Here is an 8,066-nt window from a genome sequence, read left to right on the forward strand (position 1 = left end):
ACTCTTGGTGGGCCGCCATCTCCAATTTAATGAACAGGTATGTGTGTGTGGTTTTAGTATCATTTATGCACACAGGTAATCCAGAGGCAAAAACAAACTCGAGCCTCCCCAAATTATTACAAGTATTCACTCCTGTTTCTGCCACTCTCACTACGGAGACTCTGAAACAGTCACTGTGCGCTGGGTGCAGTGATGTTGATGACAGCATACCACTTTCTGACCCCTAAGGATCCAGAATCGTCATGGTGGCACATTGGTCCGGGGTGGCACATTGTTGACGTGCTGCTGTACGAGCAGTTTAGTTACTGGGCGCTTTGGATGCAGCACTTTTGGGTGCACTGCATCTCAACTTATGCTTCACTTGATGAAGTCGACCACATACACAATGAAGTTGAACTCTGGGGACAGGGTGATGAGGCAACTATTCGATGAGATATGGCTGCCAGCCACGAGAGCCTTGTTTTCATCAGGGAAACTCTCCATCTGCGTCAGCTGGAATAGGTTTCAGCCAGTTGGTAATCTGCAGCCGAGGGATTGGCAGGCTGATGAGCTGCCCCATGTAGGGATCTGCATGTAGCTTCCCCCAGGCCTTCGAATGAGGAGTACTGAGTGGTTTCTACTGCAAGACAACTGGCGATAGTTAGGCTGCAAAATGTAGAATTGCTGTGCTCTTCAGCATCTACATCATAGATTGGAGCCGGAAGCACAGACTGTGATTCTGGGCCCTGGTAAAGAAAATGTGGCCCCTGGTTTCACCTGTTTGGCATAGGCAGCTTGAAAAGGGTCTTGCCATGCTTAATGTCATCAGCAGGATTGCTGGCAGAATCCACATACTGTACCTCCAACAGTGACCCTCAGTCAGTTACTAAAACTCTGCAGTCCTGTCTCACACAAATACCTTGAATCTGCAAGATTTAGACTAAAACCATGTGAGCATGTTCAAGGACTCAGACAACAAGACTGTTCTTGATTTCCAGGGTGAGCTTGTTGTGGAATAGCTTGGACAGCTGGGCTCCATTGAGGGCGGCACAAAGCTTCAGCCGGGTGTTGAGAGGCTCCGTTTGGGGGCAACCCGAATCTTGGCAACACAAACGAAACTTGAACGTTCCCCAGCTGGTCTTCAGTGCTAATGTATGCTACTGAATTATACGCCACCTCTGCTGCATCACCAAAAATGTTTGTGTCTCTCTTGTCACCTTGGTTGTATCCAGGTCAGGGGTAACGTAGCAAGATGGTAGTTTGATTTGGGGAGGTGCTGCAGCTCACCCTCCCATGCATTACAAGCTTGCATAAAATCTGAGACAACATCCCATTCTCTTTCTTTAGCCCAGAGGCGTTGGACTAAGACTTTGGCCCTGGCGGTAAAGGGTAGCATGTATCCAATGAGATCATACTGACTTCAAGTCAAGTCAAGTAGAACTTTATCTGTCCCCAAAGGGGCAATTGGTTTCACAGCAGTGACAAGTACACAAGACCAATACAAATACAACAATAAATAGCAAAAAACAAAACTAATTTAAACACTGTAACAAATTGCTGTAAAAATACTGGATATTTTGCATAGTAGTGTACCGTTTTCCATTAATACAGTTGAATACTGTAAATTCTGATGTCTTTGAGGAACAAAATATTAATGGCAAGCTCCTGTAAAATCTTACGGTAAAAAGCAGTATTTATTTTTTACAGCAAGCTACCTATAATCTTACGGTATAATATAGTATTTTTTTTTCTTTTTCAGTTAACTTTAAATCAGACTTGATCTTCGGTCCGTTTAATAGTTCATCTGTACACATCAGTGTTTTTATTTGAGATTGAGGACACAATAACAAGAAGATGAAGAATTAGTTTTCATCCGGACTCTTAAACTGACAGCACCAAACTGGATGGAGCACTTGAGGCATCACCTGCTGCTTTCCTCACCGTTCTCTCGTTAACTGCGCAGCGCACCCTGTCCCCGTGGCTTTCTTAAGAAGGTAAATATAATCTTGCAAAAGTCAGCATAATGCTAATGTGATTTTGTGTTGGATTAACATTTTATTGACTGTTTTTTGCCGAAAAGATTGAGTCAAAAGTACGTGCCGCATGCTAGCATACGTTACTCTCATTTAGCAACTATGTGGACAAAAGTTTAGCTTTCTGTTGAAGCACATTACTTAAATTAGCATAAGTTGGCTAGGGCATTTGATTTGTTATCAGATCTAATTAAGGTGGGCTACAAGGTTCTATTTTACCATTTGTTGTTTTACTTTTTCAAGTAAAACGGTTTATGGGAGTTTATAGGGAGAAGCTTGTTATGCAGGTTGATGCAAAAAGCTAAAAAGTAGCTTCAACTATGCACTAATGTAATATACAGTAGCTACAAGTTAGTTGACTAGTTGTTAATGTAATGATTATTTTTTCTTGAGAGAGTATTTTAAAGATTATTTTGCTGTGAAGGCCTGTAGTGCAAACATGATAACTTGCAACATATGTGGTAAAACCTGCAGGAATACATTTGCACATGTCAGGCACATGCAAACTCATAGTTGTCTGCCTAATACATCTTTCAAGTGTGGTTTCCCTGAATGCACAAGAGCTTTTTCTAAGAAAGCATAAAGATTAATCTGAATGAAGTATAGTTGAGTCCATAGCAAGCACAAGCAGCACCAGTGATCGGAATGATGAGGGTTGCGATACACAACTTGAGAATCCCAGTCAGTCCAGTGGTGAAGACATGGCCTACTTTCCATGCTTAATGAGAAGTTGACATCACTTGGACTTTCTTCGCTAACTGCTCTTCTTAAGTTGACAATAGACACCATGGTTGAGGAGCCTGAAATACAGTCTTCAAAGTATCTATATGTTGAACTTTGCCAAAGATAAAGTTTCCCAAAGATAACAATGTTTCCTAATGCCACCCTCAAATTAAAGTTTAATAGATACTGTAATAACAGCTGATCTGTTGTAATCTTGAATCATGAATGTTTTGTTTCTCATAAATAGTTTATCAAAATGAGATCATTCTCTCATAATTATGAGACCCAGGGGTCATTATCCATAATCCTTAATCCTGAGAGAGGAAGAAAGATCAGCCAGGGGAAGGTGGTGTCAAAGAAGATGGGGAAGCTGGTCCACAAAAAGGCAACAACGGTGAATCCCCATGTGGCCACTCTACTAAAAAATGTGATAGACTTTGAGTGGGGCTTTATTTAGCCAGTAGTGTTCAGTCCATCTGTCTCAGATGTCCAGGTTAATTTTTGGACCCACCATTGTTGAGAGCCAGTTTGATATGTTTAATTGTTATTGTTAATGGCATGTGTTGTGCACTTGTCATAGTTCAAGAAAGAAATCTGACAACCAAGTAGTAATGGTGTTTTTATGGATTTTGTAGATACTAAAAATGTTCAGCTTTAATAAATGCCTAATATTGTAAGGCCATCTCTTGTCTGAGCCATTTCTGTGACAGCTATTTTCATTTATTATTATTATTATTATTATTATTATTATTTTTATTATTATTATTATTATTATTATTAGGGCCCGAGCGCCGACAGCAGCGAAGGCCCTATTGAAACTGAAGGAATTATTTTCCCGGCAAATGAATTGGCTTTTTGAGGGGCTTAACATATTCAAAAACTCACCAAATTTGGCGGTTGCATCAAGTCTGGTGAAAATTTACGTATTTTAAGGGTTTCGGGAATATGCTCGCAAAAATGGCTCGCTAGCGCCCCCTACAATGTTAAAAAAATTGAGCCCCTGCAGTGCGTTTAACATAGACTCACGAAACTGGGTACACATATGTAACATGTCAAGATGTACAAAAAACGTCATTGAAGCCATACCCTAAGCCCAACAGGAAGTCCGCCATTTTGATTTCAAAGTTCAAAATTAGTGCGATTTTGGCCATTTCCACATGTCGTACTTTAACGAACTCCTCCTAGAGATTTCATCCGATCAACTTCAAATTCGGTCTGTGCCATCTTAAGACATTAAAGATGAAAAGTTGTTAAAAGAAAAACTTTTCGTCATAGGGCATGGCCGTGGCGGGGCGGCCATTTTGTGCGTTTCGCCGCCGAAACAGGAAGTGGGTGTAACTCGAGTGTACATTGTCCGATTGGCTCGAAACTTTTCAGGATTCATAAGAGTCCAACCCTGAGGACAAATAAAGGCCGATATTTACTTAAAGTCATAGCGCCTCCTAGTGGCAACAGGAAGTAGGCCTAAAAGTCAAGGTGCTATACTTTAACGAACTCCTCCTAGAGATTTCATCCGATGTACTTCAAACTTGGTCTCTATCATCCCAACACCTTAAAGATGAAAAGTTATTAAAAGAAAAACTTTTCGTCTGACGGTGTGGGCGTGGCGTGGCGGCCATTTTGAGTGTTTAGCGATGAACAAAGAAATTGTTGTAACTTGAGTGTACGTTGTCGTATCTGCCCGAAAATTCTCAAGATTGACAAGGGTCCAGGCCTGAGGACACCTACAGGCCATATTTGACTTTTGGTCATAGCGCCCCCTGCTGGCAACAGGAAATGCGCCTTATATGACAAACATCATCCGATTTACATGAAACTTAGAATGTGCGGTCTACATGTGATAATGAGCCGGCCCCTATAATATAACCACGCCCACTTACTCAGGCCACGCCCCCTTTCATAACATTTGTACCATTTAAGGTAGAGTCTTGTGTGAGGTGTCATTGAACTCAGCAGAGAGTTCCTTCTTCATTGGTGATCGTTTGGCCCGCCCCCTATCCTTAAGCCACGCCCCCTTTCATAACATTTGAATGATTTAAGGTTGACCATTGTGTGAGGTATCAGTGAACTCAGCAGAGAGTTGCTTCTTCATTGGTGATGGTTGGGCCCGCCCCCTATAGTTAAGCCACGCCCCTTTCATAACATTTGAACGATTTAAGGTTGACCATTGTGTGAGGTATCAATGAACTCAGCAGAGTTACTTCTTCATTGGTGATCGTTTGGCCCGCCCCCTATGCTTAAGCCACGCCCCCTTTCATAACATTTGAATGATTTAAGGTTGACCATTGTGTGAGGTATCAGTGAACTCAGCAGAGAGTTGCTTCTTCATTGGTGATGGTTGGGCCCGCCCCCTATGGTTAAGCCACGCCCCTTTCATAACATTTGAACGATTTAAGGTTGACCATTGTGTGAGGTATCAATGAACTCAGCAGAGTTACTTCTTCATTGGTGATGTTTTGCCCCGCCCCCTATGCTTAAGCCACGCCCCCTTTCATAACATATGAACCGATTAAGGTAGACCCTTGTGTGAGGTATCATTGAACTCAGCAGAGACTTCCTTTTTAATTGGTGATGGGTTGACCCGGCCCCTATAATTTAACCACGCCCCTTTTTATAACTGGTGACCCATTTAAGGAAGAGTCTTGTGTGAGGTGTCATTGAACTCAGCAGAGAGTTGCTTCTTCATTGGTGATGGTTTGACCCGCCCCCTATGCTTAAGCCACGCCCCCTTTCATAATATTTGAACCATCTAAGGTAGAGTCTTGTGTGAAGTATCATTGAACGCAGCAGAGAGTTCCCTTTTCATTGGTGACGATTTGCGGTGTCTGAGTGCCGCGCAAATGCACGGTCGCAAGGAGCGGCGACCGCCGGTGACCCCGACGCTCGCAGAGGAGCGAGGGCCCGTCCATCGCTGCTTGCAGCTTTAATTATTATTATTATTATTATTATTATTATTATTATTATTATTATTATTATTATTATTATTATTTCAGGGGTTTTCATTTTTAAATGTAAAACTTTTAAATCATTTGTTTATATCACTGTGAAGATCACATTCTATAGTTTTACAGTAATAAGTTGTTAATGGAGAATACTGTAGGAACTGTAAAATAACAGTATAAATGCAACCAAAGAGCTGCCAGTATAATACTGTAATCTTTATTTTCCATACAGCACAGTACTGTAATATTTTTACAGTACTAAACTGTTGTTGTAGATCACAGTAGGTACACTGTAGAATAACAGTTTCAAGCTGGCAACTGTAGCTGCCAGTAGTTTACTGTAATTTAACAGGAAATTTTGTTACAGTGAATGTAATACTTTATTCAAATCAACAACCCCATGTTTAACATGTGTGGTTGTGGTCAAGCAGATATGACCTTATCCTGTTTAAGTTTCGCAGTGAGATGGTTGAAGGTATGAGTGTTTGTATCTGTTGGTTTTGACTAGCGGGTATTTGAAGCACGAACCAGAAGGCAGGCTCTGAAACTCTACTGTAGGTGCAGGGGGTGGTGCTGTCGGACAGAATGGATTCGGCTTACTTGTAAGTTTCATGTCCATTAAGCTTATCAACACTAACATGTAAGTTGGCTGGGTTGTGCACTATGTCATCGTGCAGTAAGTAGTTATTGGGGTTATGCAATATGTTAGTGGTGCAATACATGGGCTGTTGGATTGTTCTATATGTCATTGTGTACTGCATAGGTTATGTGGAAATGTGTCATTTGTGAAATACGTAGGCTATTGGGGTTGTGCAATATGTTAGATGTGTAATACATAGGCTATTTGGGTTGTGCATTAGATAGATTTTTATTGATCTCAAAAATGGGAAATTACAGTGTTACAGCAGCAAAATATCAGACACACAGCACACATTCAGAATATACATGAAATAATAGGATACAATATACATGAAATAATAATAGGATAGAATACAAGAACAAATATTTAAAATATATACAAGTTGGGAATAAAAATATACAACTGCTTAAATAGTAATGATAAAGCTGTAGATAAACATATTGTGTAAGTTGCACTTAGTGCAGTTGTGATGTCTAAGAGTCTTATCTAACACTCAGTGATGAAGTGTTAAAAAGTTTAATTGCCTGTGGTAGGAATGATTTCCTGTAGTGGTCCGTGCAACATCAAAGCTGTCGGAGCCTCTTAGAGAAGGTGCTCCTCTGTTGGACCAGTGTGGGGTGGAGAGGGTGGTCGGGGTTATCCATGATAGATAACAGTTTGTTCAGTGACCTCCTCTCCACCACAGCTTCAAATGTCTCCTGTTTGCAGCCAATAACAGAGCCGGCCTTCCTGATCAGTTTGTTCAGTCTGTTTGTGTCGCTGGCTCCGATGCTGCTGCCCCAGCAGATAGCAGAGGAGAACAGAGCGCTGGCCACAACAGACTGGTAGAACATCTCCACCATTCAGCTGGTAACAACAGAGTGGTAGAACATCTCCACCATTTAGCTGGTAACAAGAGACTGATAGAACATCTCTACCATTCAGCTGGTAACAACAGACTGGTAGAACATCTCCACCATTCAGCTGATAACAACAGACTGGTAGAACATCTCCACCATTCAGCTGGTAACAACAGACTGGTAGAACATCTCCACCATTCAGCTGATAACAACAGACTGGTAGAACATCACCATTCTCCTGGTAACAACAGACTGGTAGAACATCTCCACCATTCAGCTGATAACAACAGACTGGTAGAACATCTCCACCATTCAGCTGGTAACAACAGACTGGTAGAACATCTCCACCATTCTGCTGCACACGTTGAATGATCTCAGCTTCCTCAGGAAATAGAGTCTGCTCATCCCCTTCTTGTAAACAGCAGTGCTGTTGATTTTCCAGTTCAGCCTCAATGTTGACACCCAGGTATCTGTACCACCCACCACCACATCAGACAGAACATGGTCCAGATGGACAAACTGTGGTCTGCCTGTCAGGTAGTCAGTGATCCAGGAGACTGTGGATGCATTATGTCAGTGCACTGTGTAATTTTGTGCAAAACGTACAGGGTCGGTCAATTAAAAACTGTCCCTGAAAGAAGGAGTTAATGTGTTACTATATACGGTAGGTACCTGCCTAATGTATTGTATATCAGACCATGTTTTGTGTTGCATGAAAGAATGTGTTGAGAGATGCTTATTTTTCTGTATTTTGTATTGTCTTTGTAAAGCTGCGGAACAGACAGAGTCCAAAACTAATTTCCCTTCGGGGACAATAAAGTATATCTTATCTATCTTATCTAACTATTTCTACATCCTTACCATTAACTGTGGTGTTGACAGGGTTGGAATTGTGACATCTAAAATCTAT

Source organism: Sander lucioperca, chromosome 11 (genome assembly GCF_008315115.2).
Source record: "Sander lucioperca isolate FBNREF2018 chromosome 11, SLUC_FBN_1.2, whole genome shotgun sequence".
Classification (NCBI taxonomy): Eukaryota; Metazoa; Chordata; class Actinopteri; order Perciformes; family Percidae; genus Sander; species Sander lucioperca.